This window comes from Heterocephalus glaber, unplaced genomic scaffold (genome assembly GCF_053883595.1).
Source record: "Heterocephalus glaber isolate CG9 unplaced genomic scaffold, H.glaber_assembly_v1.0 deba00001472, whole genome shotgun sequence".
NCBI classification, from domain to species: Eukaryota; Metazoa; Chordata; class Mammalia; order Rodentia; family Bathyergidae; genus Heterocephalus; species Heterocephalus glaber.
In genome coordinates, this window is record NW_028258315.1 from 75,378,383 (window position 1) to 75,392,891 (window position 14,509).

The following is a 14,509-nucleotide window of genomic DNA, read 5'->3' on the forward strand; positions in this document are numbered from 1 at the left end:
GTAACATATCTCATTTATTGGGAGGGTTAAAGAGTTAATGATGTAAAAAGCATTAAAACGGTATTTGCCATATGATTAATGGTCAGTAAACATTAGGCATCATCACCACCATCATTACTAATTACTGTTATAATTACTGTTATTGTCCTAATTTAGAAAACTCTTACTCCCTCACCAACTTCAAAGCATTGTGTAAAAATCAAATGAGGTACTAATTGGCAAAGTATTTTTGAAAAGTGTTTTTTAAATATCAAAATAATTTACTGTTTCTGAAAAGTTCTCACATGTATTTTTTAATAAAACTAGTTATACTAAGCATTCAGTGAGTCCTAAATGGAGAGACACGGTAGGCAAATTTCTTTGTAAAGGGAAGAACACCCACTATGATTTTTTTCAATGAATCACACCTTGTATAAGTCAGATGGCTAAAAGAGGAGCGCATCTGCTCACTCTGATGTTCATGCAACATGCTACCGAACTGATTGAAAGTGAAACTTTTCATTAAAATAACAAAACTGAGAGAAGAACACAAGCCAGTATTTTTTTTGGCTGGAATCCTTGGGAACCCTGAATACTCCCACATAAATACACCATTGTCATATTTTCTTATGTAAATACTTATTTGTCTTCTTTTGAGTTACCGATTTTGTGGAGCAAGGTTATTGAAAACATTTTAAAAGCTCTCCCACAGTTCTTCAGTAACCTCAAATGGGGCTGGGAAGAATCCTTTTTGTTAAACAGTGGGAGGAAATGACTTATTTCACCTTTTAAAATATGAACACTAGTTTTTATTGATGAAACACAAATTAAACAGGGTTTAAAATTTAAATTAAATTTAAATCAGGGTTGCTGTTTCTGATTTGGTTTTACTCATGGGCTCTAAAGTATTCCTGATTAGCTTTGATATGTCAGGCCCTAGGCCAAGAGCTACAAAAGGGATGAAAATCAAGTATTATTTTTACTTTGAATGCCTATACTATTGAGTTAAGTGTTGGAAATAGAGAGGTAATTCAGCCAACACAGAATAGTTTAATGAATATTTTAATGGTCCTATTAAGAAAGTACAATAGAAACATAAGAGTATCCTGTTATCCAAAGTAATAGAATAGAAGGAAATTTAACTGATGCTATTTTATTTAGAAGGCTGAGGCACTAGTTCCAGTGACAAAAGCCTCATCTATGATAAATGGAAGTAGAGGGCATGAAAATGTAAGGACAAGTAGAAAGTCTCTATGAAAATGAATCATCAATTTGAGGTGTGAAGTAAGTACAAAATATACACCTAATTTTGGAACTCAGTATGAGAAAAGAATGCAAAATATCTTAGTAATTTTGAATTTTGATCAGTCTGAAATTATAATATTTTATATAAATTAGATTAAATAAAATAGGTTATAAAATTAATTTCACTTGTTTTTTACTTTTTAATAAGACTACTAGAGATTTTTAAATTTTCCATGTGGCTCATATCTGTGGTTCATATCATATTTGTCATGGATAGCACTGGTCCAAAATGATTATGTATCTGTCATGGGGAATTTGGGGAATATGTATTGTTCAACAAAGCAGAAATGACAAGAGGAAAATTCTGAAGACATGACTAGGTGTTTTAATTTGACATGTTTTTGAATGTCTATGGGGCTTACATGGGGACCTATATATACTGTTCAGTATACATGTCTCAAGACAGAGTCTAGATGATAGCAATAGACTTGAAATAGATGTAGATGTGTTGTCCAAGCACCAAAAGCCAGTATGAACCTCAGATGCCTGTCCTACCTGGTGCTGTACATACACTTAATTCCTTCACCAATTCTGAGCCTTTCTTTTTTTAAAAATTTTATTTTATTGGTACATTTTAGGTATAAAATATAATGACATTCATCATTGGAAATTTGCACCTTTACGTAATCTCTCTTGGTTCTTATTTTTCCCCCTTCCCCTCCACCCTTCAACCCCTCCATCCCTCCCTATTTACACAGACTTTGTTTCCATTTTTTCATTTTCTCATATTAATTCCATTCCCTTCTTTCCTTTCCCCTACCCCTCCCACTTACCTTTCTCTTTTGCCCCTCTTCTTCCTATTTCTCATTATCTATTATACCTTTTAGTCCTTATTTACACTTCCAGTTTCTCACACTAGAGAAAATATTTGATATTTACACATGTGTGTCCTATTTATTTCACTTAAGAGTATTGCCTTAATGTGTATCCATTTAGCTATAAATGTGCCAAATTTCTCTCTCTCTCTTTTTTTTTTTTTTGGTACCAGGGATCGAACTTGGGTCCTTGTGCTTGCAAAGCAGGCGGAGAAACCACTGAGCTAAATCCCCTGCCCAAATTTCTCATTTTTTATGGCTGAGTAGTACTCCATTTTATAAAAAAAAAAAACCCCACATTTTCTTTATCCGTCTCCAGTTGATGGGCATTTGGGCTGTTTCCAAGTTTTAGCTATTGCAAATTATGCTGCTATGAACATGAGTACACATATATCACTGTGGGATGATTCTTTTAATTCTTTGGGGAAGATACCCAGCAGTGGAATAGTGGGGTCAAATGGGACTTCCAGTCCTAGTTCTTTGAGGTATCTCCATACTGATTTCCACAGTGGTTGCACCAGTCTACACTCCCACCAGCAGTGGAACAGGGTTCCTCTCTCCCCACAGCCCCGCCAGCATTTGTTGTTGGTTGATTTCATGATAGCAGCCATTCTTTCTGGAGTGAGGTGGAATCTCAGTGTTGTTTTTATTTGCATCTCTTGAATGACCAGTGATGTTGAACGTTTTTTCATGTTTATTTGCTATTTCTACTTCTTTGTCTGAGAAGTGTCTGTTCATTTCAGATGCCCATTTTTGGATTGGGTCTTTAAATTTTGGAGGTCTGATCTTTTTAAGTTCTTTATAGATTTAAGATAGTAGACCTTTGTCTGTGGGACAGCAGTTGAAGATTTTTTTCCCATATTGTGGGTTGTCTCTTCACACTGTTGGTGGTTTCTCTTGCTGTGCAGAAGCTTTTTAATAAGAAGAGATCCCACTTGTTGATTGTGCTAGTTCACAGGCAACTGAGGTTTTGTTTATAAAATCTTTCCCTACACCGATGTCTTCAAGAGTTCTACCTAACCTCTGTTCCAGCTGATTCGCTGAGCCTTTCTGTAGTATTATTATCATTTCTATTTTCCAAATAAGGAGAATGAGGTTCATATAAGGTACCGAAGTTATTGACATTGCCAATGATGCTTAGGCTTTAGGGTTCTGCTCATCTATGGGGTCCTTCTGAGGCTTAGCATACTTTTCTCTGAGACATGAAGCAGAAGACATTTGCCCCCAAAGTCACTTCTGTGCCCTAGAAGTGATCCTTAGGCTCCCAGAATTATCTGTACATCCTCTCAGACATCTTGTGATTGATGTAAGCAAGGGCCAGGGGATACCTTTACTCCAAAGAGATGCTCTTCCTTTAAGGACCTGTGACTCAGGCTTCATGGCCTTCTCACACTCCCATTCAGGAATGTAGTGCTGGAGTGTAGGGGCCAATGAAGATGGGTTTAAGCTGAGTCAGCTGCTGAGTGGTCATCGGGGCTCTGCAGAGGGACACCAACTGTCTAGAGATAGTCAAGGATTCTCCTGGGCAAAAAAAGTCCCCTTAACAAAAACCTTTATAGGAATTTACTAGTGTGGGATCACCAAGAACATGTCAAAGAGTGAAAGCTACAGGAAATGAGGGAGCAAATTTCATGCATCTATGACAGAGGAAATAAGAAAATAACTTTCTAATTTTCCTAGAGATAAATTATAAGACCTTTGTCATATGAGGAGGAAAAGAGCAGGTATAGTCTTAAATATAATCAGATGAGCCAATTCCTTCATCCTCTGCTCAATAACCCTTGTTGCTTTTGAGAACATTAGTACCTTTTTCATTTCTTATATGTGAACTTGATGGGAATCCCAGTCTTCCTACCCCTCTTCGATTGGACTTGCCCTCCAAATTACTCTCTTCCCCAGATCTAATTTATTTTTTAACCCTCTAAAAGTATCTTTCTGGCAGTGTTTCAAATACTCTTAACAAAGTAAAATTTATTGTACTTCCAAACAACTTTCTTTTTCCACAGTGTACATACTTTTATTTGATCACATTAAGAACATTTGTTTTTGTTGCATTGGGCACATTAATGTACTTTTCTAAATAGAATAGTTCTCTCCCTTCACTTTAAAGAGTGCTGCCCTTTTCCCTTTTTATTAGCTTTTGAACTCACCATTTTCCCCTGACTATACTGACTAGACAGTGTCATCAGTATAGAGAGATGATAAAGAATAGATTGTAAGAAATACTGTTCCCATGGTGTACCAGGAGCCACTTTATGTATAATATCCAGACTAAAAATATTTCTCCTTATAGCTCTGGCCTTGCCTAACAGTGGAGCGAGGGACCTAATCAAATACAAAGAGCACCGGCTCAATTAGATACAAGTTAAAATAATTTATGTTTTTAAGGATTATTGAATGCTTCCACAAGAGGCTTATTCTGGAAAGTGTACCACCTCCCTCTGTGGTGTTGTTTAGATCCAAAATATCCCTTGAAAGTTTCATGTTCAGAGATTGCACCTCATTAAAAGGGGAAAATCACTGGAGGCATGACTTGGAAGAGTATGACTCCTCCAGGCTTTTTCTACTTTTGTGTTACCATTCAGTGAGCAGCTTTCCTTTGCCACACTGTTCTCTCATGCTGTTTTTGCCTTGGATTTTGCCTTGGATCCAGCTGACTATGGACTGAAACCACTTAAACTGAGTTCCACAATAAAACATCCCTCTTTTAAATTGCATGTGTTGGGTATTTTGTCCCAAGAACAAGAAAGTAACTAATACAGAAAACTGGTACCAGGAATGGGGTTGTTGCTGTGACTACATGATCATGTGGTTCATAAGCCTTTGGACCTGGCTTTCAGCAAGAGTTTCAAAAAGTTTGGAGGTGGAGATGCAGGCAAGAGAAGCCCTAGAATGTTGTGAGCAGTGCTTGATGTGTGTTACAGGTTAAAGCAAAGAAGATAAGACTGCTAATAGGAATGTGGACAGTAAAGACCAGTCTCAGAAGGTTTTAGTTGGGAATAAGAACTCCAAATTGCCAGTTAGACTAGAAGCCATGTTTGTATGTATACTCTGGCAAAAAAAATTATATCCACTTTTCCCATGTTCTAAAACTTTATTGAAGATTGAGATAAAGGGCAGCAAACCAATTATTCTGGTGGAAGAAATTCAAGGAAGCTCAATGTTCAGGCTGTGGCATGAATTCTGCTGGCTGCTTTCAGTTGGATCTATGTTGAAAATCAGAAGCAAATGGCAGTGCTGAATGATTTTAAAAGTTTGCAGTTTTTTCAAAATGAAGTGCCTCAAAAGTTGAGGCATGAGAGAGCATGGTCCCTAAAAAAAATAACATTAAAATGAAGCCATGTAATTTTTACAGGGAAGGATACCTTGAGTTCATCTCAGAAATCAGCAAGACTCCACCCACTGTAAGCTGAAAGGTGCAAAACTATAAATCTTTCATGTAAGAAGAGAGTCTTTGGGACATTTGCTAATTCAAGGAGGCTCAGGGAAATATATCACTGAGTTCAACCATCTAGGAACTCAGAGGTTACTGCGTCCATGGGAGCATGCCTACTGCTCAAGGTGACCTTGGCCTTACCCACGTGATGCTGGTTTTTCAGGCATGCAAGCTGTAAGAGTTATGGTTTCATGGAGGCTTCCCCTCAGTTTTCAGGAAAATTCTAGGAGGCCAGGAAAAAGTGTGTGACAGGGTTACAGTCCCTGTCAGGATCTCATGAGAGGGTAGTAGGTTAAACTGTGGGAGTGGAGCTGAAAGTTCATTGGTGACCCCAAGAAATCAAAAATGCCAAAAACAAGTCATCTGCTGAGAAAAGCTGTGGGTACTGAGTGGAGCCAGCCCAAGTGAGTGTCCATGTAGGCTGTGACTAAAAATGTCATGGAGGGCATGGGGGCCCGGGACTACCCACACCCTTTGGAGCTCATGCCATATCACAGCAGGTACTGGGTGCTGGACAGGCAGCTAAAGGATTTAATGTTTACACTGTTGAGTTTTGGTTTTGCTTTGTTCCAATTTCTCTCTATTCCCCCATTCTTTCCTTTTAGGATGAAAATTACTCCAAACCATTGTATGTTAGAAATATTACATTTTTCACTTTCACAGGGGCTCACAACTAAGAGTTCGCCTTGTCTCAGAATAGACTTGGGACTTGGACTTTTCAGCAATGCTGGAACTGTTAAGACTTCTGTGACTTTGGGGCTGGGGATTTGGCTCAGCAGTGCCACTGCCTGCATCGCAAGTGCAAGGTCCCAAGTTTGACCTTTGGTACCAAAAAAGAAAAACAGACTTCAGTGACTTTTAGAGATGAGCTAGGTGCATTTTGTATAATGAGATGGACACCAGCCTTTTAGAGGATTAGGGACAGAATGTTATGGTACCTAAAAAATCTCATTTTTGGAGCTGCAGCCTTGGTCAGAAGGGGCAGGTCAATGGGGGCATAAATTGAAAGGGAGTGCTTTCAACCCCAGCTCCTCCTTTCTCTCTGCCTCCTGGCCATGGTGTGGTGAGTTTTCCTGTCATGCAGTTTCTGCCTTTGAGCAAGGCAACCACGAACTCAACCCACTGAAATTGTGAGACAAAATAAGCCTCTCCTCCTTTATGTTGAGGATGTTTGAGTATTTTGTTCCAGCAATGTGAAAGTGACTAATGCAGTCTACTCTGCAGCTGAACAGTAAGCAATGGAGAGCTCATCAGATAACCAGCTCCTAAATTTAACCACAGAACTGGACTTGCCATTGCTCCTTCTACTTGGACTCTCAGCTGAGTACTCTTGTAGCTGTGCTCCATGAAATCAGGAGTTATTCTCCTCTAACTTCCATCATCATCATCATCATCATCATCATCCTCATCAACAACAACAACAACATCATCATAATCTTTCCTAAGAATAGAATTTATATCAAAATATTTTATCTATGCAGAACTGCATCCAGTTTCTTTTGACAAAAAAGATAAGAATCCAGCTAATTATTCAGTGTTAACCACCAAAAGCAACATTTGGAATCTTTTGGCTTCTCTACCAGGGAAATAGCAAAGGGAAAATCCTGTAGGAAACTATGTGACCTTGTAATCCTCCTGTGAGCAGATGGGAGTGGAAGCGATATGTCAAGGAAGTGTTCACACCTGGGTAGTTTTCTAATTTTTTTTAAAATTAGAACTTCTTCATGTTTTAAATTTCTTTGAATAATATAGATAACATACAAGCCTGGGAGAGATCAAATTACAAGCAGAAGTTTCTCAACATTGAGCAATCCAGTTAGGAAGAGACTGGTGATAGTGAGGTAAAGGAAGTAGCATTTCCCACTCTTGTAGACAAAATGCTTGGACAGTCTTGTTCAGTCATTCCTATTGCCTAAGAATCCTTAAATGTCCCTTTTTAAAGGTGAACACCCATCTGTGCAATAAGTAGTTAGCTGCTAACCTCTTTTGTGCTTCATTGTTTATCTAGTTCTTGCAATTATAGGTTTCGCTCTGCTATAATATAGGAATTCTCAGAGTATAAATGTGAAAACTTTCTTGAAACCCATCTTTGTCTATTAAAGTATCATCTGCATGGCATTTTTAGTAATTGTTCTAAAACTTGTTTCCCTTAACTGTAAATTACAAAAAAATAATGATAATTATGTCAAGGAGTTTCTCTGAGATTCAGTAATAAAATTCTTATGAAGTACTTGCCTACTGATCACTGGCAGAGATGACTCTGACCATCCACAGTGTATGCTTCCCTTCCATAGTAACTGATGGGACATAGATGTCCACCAATGAACTAGCTTTCCCAGCTTTCTTTATCCAGAGGGGGCCATGATAGTTTCTCTGACTAGTGGCATGTGAACAGAAATGTGTGTGCCACCTTTGGCACTAGCTGGCGAAGCTTACCTGTATACCTTCCTCTCACGTTCTTCACTTCACCGGATGATATCCAAGAAACCTTAGAGCTACATGATAGAAGTAGGTGTTTCCTTAATTTAGCCATTACATGGGAGCTATCCAAAGAGCCTCACTACATTTAGGAGTTCTCAGGAGAAGGGAAAAAACTAAAGCATTTTATTGTGTCAAAACACTGATATTCTGAGGTTATTTGTTGTAAAGTTAGCATAGTCTGATTAATAGATGTACTTAATTTTACTTCTACAGGTGAGTCACTAATCTATTATTAACCTACTTACTAACATTCCATACTTTACATAGCATTCCCACCACAGAAGTGATAGGCTTTGACATCAGTTATTCTTAATAAAAATTCTCAGGACATTTTCATCAAGTAAGAAGAAAGGTGTCTAAGAACACTATAAATTTTATAAGGGCACAAATCCTATCTAGCCTTTTTTTGCCATTTTATTATTATGTAATTGAATAATACATTAGACAAAGTAGGATCACTATTATATAACAAACACCTAAAATCTCAGCAGCTTAACACACTAAAACTTTATTTTTTGCTTTTGTATCAGTTCAGTGGGATTCTTTGGTGGATTACTTTCTATGTGGAGATTTGGAGGAAAAGGATCCTTCCATATTCTGGGTCTACCCTCTTAAAGAGTCTTAGTGTCCTCTGCAGCATCAGATTTATATCTCTAGAAAATGGAGAAATTCATATAGGATCATTAAAAAAGATTTTATTGACTCATCCTGGAGTGTTGCATTTTATTTCTGTTGCATTCCTTTGGGGAGAATTAAGTCACATGGCCACATCTAGCTAAGAAGGAAGTTGAAAAATGTAGTCCAACTACATATTTGGGGGGATTCTATTAATATACAGTTGCTATTATAACAAACTGATACAAATTTAGTAGATTAAAACAGCAAAACTTTTCAGTCCTGCAGGTCAGAAGTCTTAAAATCAAGATGGTTGCAGGGCTGCATTCCTTCTTGGGGTTCGACCAGAGAATACATTTCCTAGTCTTCTCCAATTTCAAGAGGCAACCTGTATTTGTTGACTCATGGGTGCTCCACATTCAAAGCTAGCAGTGTTACATATTCAATGTCTCTCTCCTCTCCTCTCCTCTCCTCCCCTCTCCTCTCTTGCTCTGTCATCACATCTCCTTCTCCTAATTTCACTTTCTTGCTTTCTTCTTATTGAGATCCTTATGATTACATTCAGCCAACCCAACTAATCTAGAATCTTCTTCCCATCTCAGGGCTCTTAGTTAGTCACATCTGTAGATTTCTTTTCTCTATCTTATATCACATATTCAAGGATTCTGGGAATGAAGATGTGGTCATCTTGGACCCCATCTGCCAACCATAATGGGGAAACAGTGTGTGTGAACATACAGAGGTTCCCACCACAGATGAGTTAACTAGGGGAAGAGAACAAAAATTCCTCTGGGTATACAAAGATATTATCTTTGATTTTCTTTAACAGAAAACAGTTCCCTAGAAAAATGATTAAAATATAAAGAAGAAATACTGACTGGAAAATTCGAACAAAAATGAAACATCTTCAACTCATAGAAAACAAGGTAAGTGTCCAGCTTTTGGGACTAAATATCAATGTGAGAATTTTTAAAAAGAGTGAGGCAGCAGCCAATTACTAGGTGATCTTTGCCTGGCTCTCTTGTCTACAAAAGTGCATGTGTCTCTGCTTCTTAAATTTCTTCCAGAATACAAGCTATGATTTCTATGTAGTGCTTCAAGGTCTTGGACATGAAAAAAATCAGAATTCTCACAGCAGAACATCACCAAAAAGGGCAAAACATACTTAATACTGTAAATTTTGCAAATCATAATTTTAAGATATCAGTGTTTGCAAATTAAGAGGCTTTCCTAACACTAATTAAAATATCCTTATTAACTTTTGGCAAGCAACTGCTGTTATTAATTTGTGAAAAATAGATCTAGAAGAAAAGGTTGGAAATATTGAAGAGAAAAAATAGCTTCTGCAAAAAAACCAATTTATGACTACACTATAAATGTACAATTAGAAATAATTAAATATAGCCATGGGAATGAGAATTCTAGTTAATTCACAACCTCATAATAGAAATATTATTACATGGAACTTTTAAAAATAACACTTTATCTTCTCCAATGTTTAATTTGAATTTTATGGTTCATTTCCATTCTCATAAGGATAACTTGGACACTCTGGGTCAGGGCTCTTAGTCACTGACAATAGAATCTCCAGGTATTAATTGAAAAGTGATATGAGATTAAGTCATTTACAGGGATTCAGGCTTAGCTGTTAGTCAGTGATGAACAAGGCAGCCAGGTGAAATATGCCATCCCTTAGGGCTCTCTACTCCAAACATCACTGATGATTCTACCTGCCACTAAACAGATGATACCACAGCCTAGATCTCAAAATGTTCTCTATGGTCCAGAGTAGCTAGACACTTGCTTGACAAAAATTGGATATTCTCACAAGTTACTGCTTACATTTGTTCCCCTTCCCGAGACATGTAGCATTATATTTGTATGGTAAACTATGGATTTCTAACTTCACGTGACTCTAACATGTAATTTTTAGTTTGACAGACTCTACAGCCAGGAAAATAAGCCAGACTTTGTACTAAATCAGACAATCTGCAATAGATGTCATAAGTATTTGACTTTCCTATTTAGAGTGCACATGTTCACACAAAACAAAGCATTCACTACAGAGCTAGGAATATGATTTGGTGCTGTGAGCTTTTGTCACAATAGAAAATGAGTGATAAAAATACATAAGATTCTGAGCACATACCTTTGCCAGCCCCGCCATGATCCCAATATATCTATGAAAGCTTGGGACTTGCTACTGCCCCATAGTGGAAGACTCTGTCTTCACTTCACTTCACTGCACTGCCATATCTACCTCAGTATTTAGTCTCAGAAATGGGGGAAAGATGAGATTTTTGCTTTCAAATATTGCAGAACCTGTGTGTCATGGTGTGAATGAGGCTAGCAGTCAGTGCACTCCAGATATTAGGAACCTAGGTATATCTTTCTTCCTATTAGTCTTTTGTTTCATTGTGGATATGAATCATTCATGTAACCTGTCAAGGAAATGAAGAAAACGAGAATTTGTTAAACACATTCATAGAATACTCACACATTTATAAAATGCTTCCTTCGTATACTTTTAAGAGCCTTGAGAGGTAAGCAGCTGTAAGAGAAAAGAGGGATGATTATTTCCACTTTCAGAACCCTGAAACTGAGACTTAGATTGAATCATCCACATTTACAGAGCTAGTAAAGAACAAAAAATAAAGCAGGCAAAGGAAAATAACCCCTAACTAAACCCTAAATCTCTATTATCCAATGATAAGACTAGTATTTTTTGGATTACTCAAATTTGCATTACATTGAAGAGAAAAGAAAATAGCGTCAATGTTCATTTAAAATCTTTCGTGTGCTAGGTACCATCTTAGACAACGAATTGTCTCAAATTTCCTGAAAAGAATCCATTGGCATTGGTGTTATTACAGACAAGGACACAGATTCAGGTAAATTCCAGAGTCTGCTTCAGTCCAAACTTCTCCAAATGTTTGATCTTCATTAGGAAAATTTCTCCCAGATTCTTAGTGAAAAGAAATTATTTGTGAAGTAGAGAAGAAAAGCACAAGCTCCGATAAAATGAGGAAGAACAAGAGATGGAGGAAGAATTCCTGACAAATTGCCCAAAGATTGATAACTGCCTGTGTTGTGTGTATGAGACTCAGGACGTATTTTCTTGATGCCTGTCTCATAGATAACTCCTATCTTTCCTGATTTTTCTTGCTCCCACTTATTTCTGGAAGTGGCATCATTATCCAACTTTTGTGGGGAACAGGCTTAGTTATAATGAGGCTTTCTCTGTCTCTACTGGTTTATTCTACTCACAACTCAAGCTCAATTCCTCCTCAGTGTCCCTGCTAATGACCAATTATCAGTGTTGCCTGATTTTAAAAGTAGAGAGATAAGGTAGAACCTACCATTTGGGAACAATGTAATTAAAACATTGGGTGATTTCTTTTATACTTATATATCCAGCAATATCTCTTTGGGGAGTTCTTCAAAAAGTTAAGTACAATTGACATACCAAAACAAAACAAAACCCTGCCATGTGTATATTCAAGACAGTTGAAAACAAACGTCTGTACAGAAACCTGTACGTGTTTATGTGAGGATTGTTCTGATAAATGAATAAACAAAATTAAGGTTATATCTATTCAATGGACTATTATTCACTTAAAAAGAACATGTTGATACATGCTACAGAGAAATGAACCTTGAAAACATTATGTCAAGTAAAAGAACTTAGATACCAAATACCACATACTATATGGTTCTATTTACGTAAAATGTCCACAGTAGGAAATCCATCCATATAGACAAAATATTTTAGTAGCTACCAGAGCTTAGGGGTAGGGGAAAATGAAGAAAAACTGCTAATAGATATGTGGTCTATTTTTAGGGTGACAAAAACTTTCTGGAATCACGCAGTGGTGATAGATTTGCAACTATGAATATATTAAAAACCACTAACTTCTACACTCTTATAGGGTAAATTTATGGTACGTAATTGTATCTCAAGAAAACTGTTACTTAAAAAGTTAAAAATAAATGATACTCGCAAAAATGAAAAGAGAAGAGATGTCTCAAGCATCTATGCATATAGAATTCATGAAACATACAGCCATAAACCTCATTGAAAAGCTTTTTATCATGACATTGGATATATAAAATTCATTCCAGAGAACTCATTTTAGAAGTTGTGAGGTAAAAGTCAATTCTTGAAAGAAATATGCTTTAGAAAAAGAAATCTATATATGTCTATCATTTTGATATAATTTAAATGTCTACTTTCAAAATTTAAGTTTAGTTTAAGTAGTTATTTATTCATTTAACTATCTTAATGAAGCAGTTACTGCTTGCAGGACATGGTGCTAAGGGCCTTAGGTTACTCAGAGACTTAAAGGCAAGAGTAACATTAAGACCTCATAAATAATACAAAACATGGTGCATATTACTAAAATAGTTCCAGGTGTAGTGCTGAGATGCTAGTCCTGCTTTGGTCACGTAGCTGTTGCTACACTCTTTCCCACTGATCCTGAAGACTTCCTTCTATATCTTTGCAACATGCTGCTTCAGACAGATCCTGTCAATCACTAACCACAGTAATTGAAACTTATTTGTGACCTAAATTTATCAAATTCCCTCATCTGAGCCACTGAAGTAAGAGGCTTCACAGTCTCTAAGCTAGGCAGAAACTAGAAATTAAATCTCTTAACTTTAGGTCCTGTGCATTATCCTGTGAAATGTTAAATACTAATAAGGATTAGGTGAATGGTAGCAGATATACTAAGTCAGCAGTCCCCAATCTTTTTGATACCATGCACCAGTTTCCTGAAAGGTCATTTGTCCACAGATAGAGGGTAGGGGTTTTTGGATTAGATTCTCCCAAGGACTGCTCAACTTGGATCTTTCTTGTGCACAGTTCACAGTAGGGTTTATGCTCCTATGAGAATCAAATGCTGCTGTTGATCTGATAGGAGGTGTATTATGAGCAATGAGGATTAGCTGTAAGTACTGAAGAAGCTTTGCTAGCTTGCCTGCTTCACATCCTGCTGTGTGACCTAACAGGCCATGGATTGGAGTTGGGGACCCCTGTGCTACCTGGTATACGTATTGTTTCAGAATAGCAAAGATGAATGTGGCCATCAGACTAAGAAGACTTCATGAACAGTACAGGGCTTAAAATGGGGGGGCAGGGCATACAGAGATAAAGCCATGCCAGTCCCCAGAAAATACAGGAAAAAAGAACCCAAGAGGATAATGACTGGATTCAGTATGCTTGATTGAGACATAGAAGAAGTGAAGAGTAGTATAGATTGAAGTTAGATAACTGAGGGTGTGTAAAGTCAGTATGATAATTTGAACCTTATTTCATAAAGTTTAGTTCATAATTAATATCTAGAAGCTACTTCATGCAAGAGGAATAAGGATGGCCCTCCACAGACAGGTGCTGCATGTTTGGTGAAAAAGGCAATTTCTAGGGCTAAGTCATGTCTTTAGTGTGAAAGAAGACCTTTGGGTAGAATGAAGGAATCTCCCATCCCTGGGGCTCTAGTTCTGTTGATTACCTCATCCAGTAGCCTATCTCCTTCACTGAGAAGGAAGTAATGTAAGTTCCTGTGTTTTCAGTTTGAGCCCTTCCACACACTTCTGGATGTGTCTGGGTGGGTCATAAAGGCATAGCCTTTGGGGCTTTTTCTGGTCCCTCATCCCCTTCCTCTCTGGCCATTCCCCTGGACTATCTCCCAGATGTCATGAACTAAGCATCTTGCTGCACCATATTTTTCCACCATTTTATTTCTGCTTTGGAGCTACTGGATCATGGCTAAATCTCCTGAAACCATGAAGCAAATTAAATTTCTCTTCTTTTAAGTTGCAGATGTTGGGTATTATGTTCCAGCAATAAAAAAGCTGATTAAGATAATATCACTACTTA

At 37.3% G+C, this 14,509-nt stretch overlaps 1 long non-coding RNA gene across 1 annotated transcript in view; it reads left to right on the forward strand.

The window, feature by feature from the left end:
• LOC147826413 (uncharacterized) overlaps positions 1–11,524 on the forward strand; it is a 201,885-nt gene extending 190,361 nt beyond the window's left edge. Inside the window, exons 4-5 of the long non-coding RNA XR_015439260.1 lie at positions 9,461–9,557; positions 11,436–11,524. This is a non-coding gene — a long non-coding RNA (uncharacterized LOC147826413). The remainder of the gene's footprint in view (positions 1–9,460; positions 9,558–11,435) is intronic.
• The last annotated feature ends 2,985 nt before the right edge of the window (positions 11,525–14,509 follow it).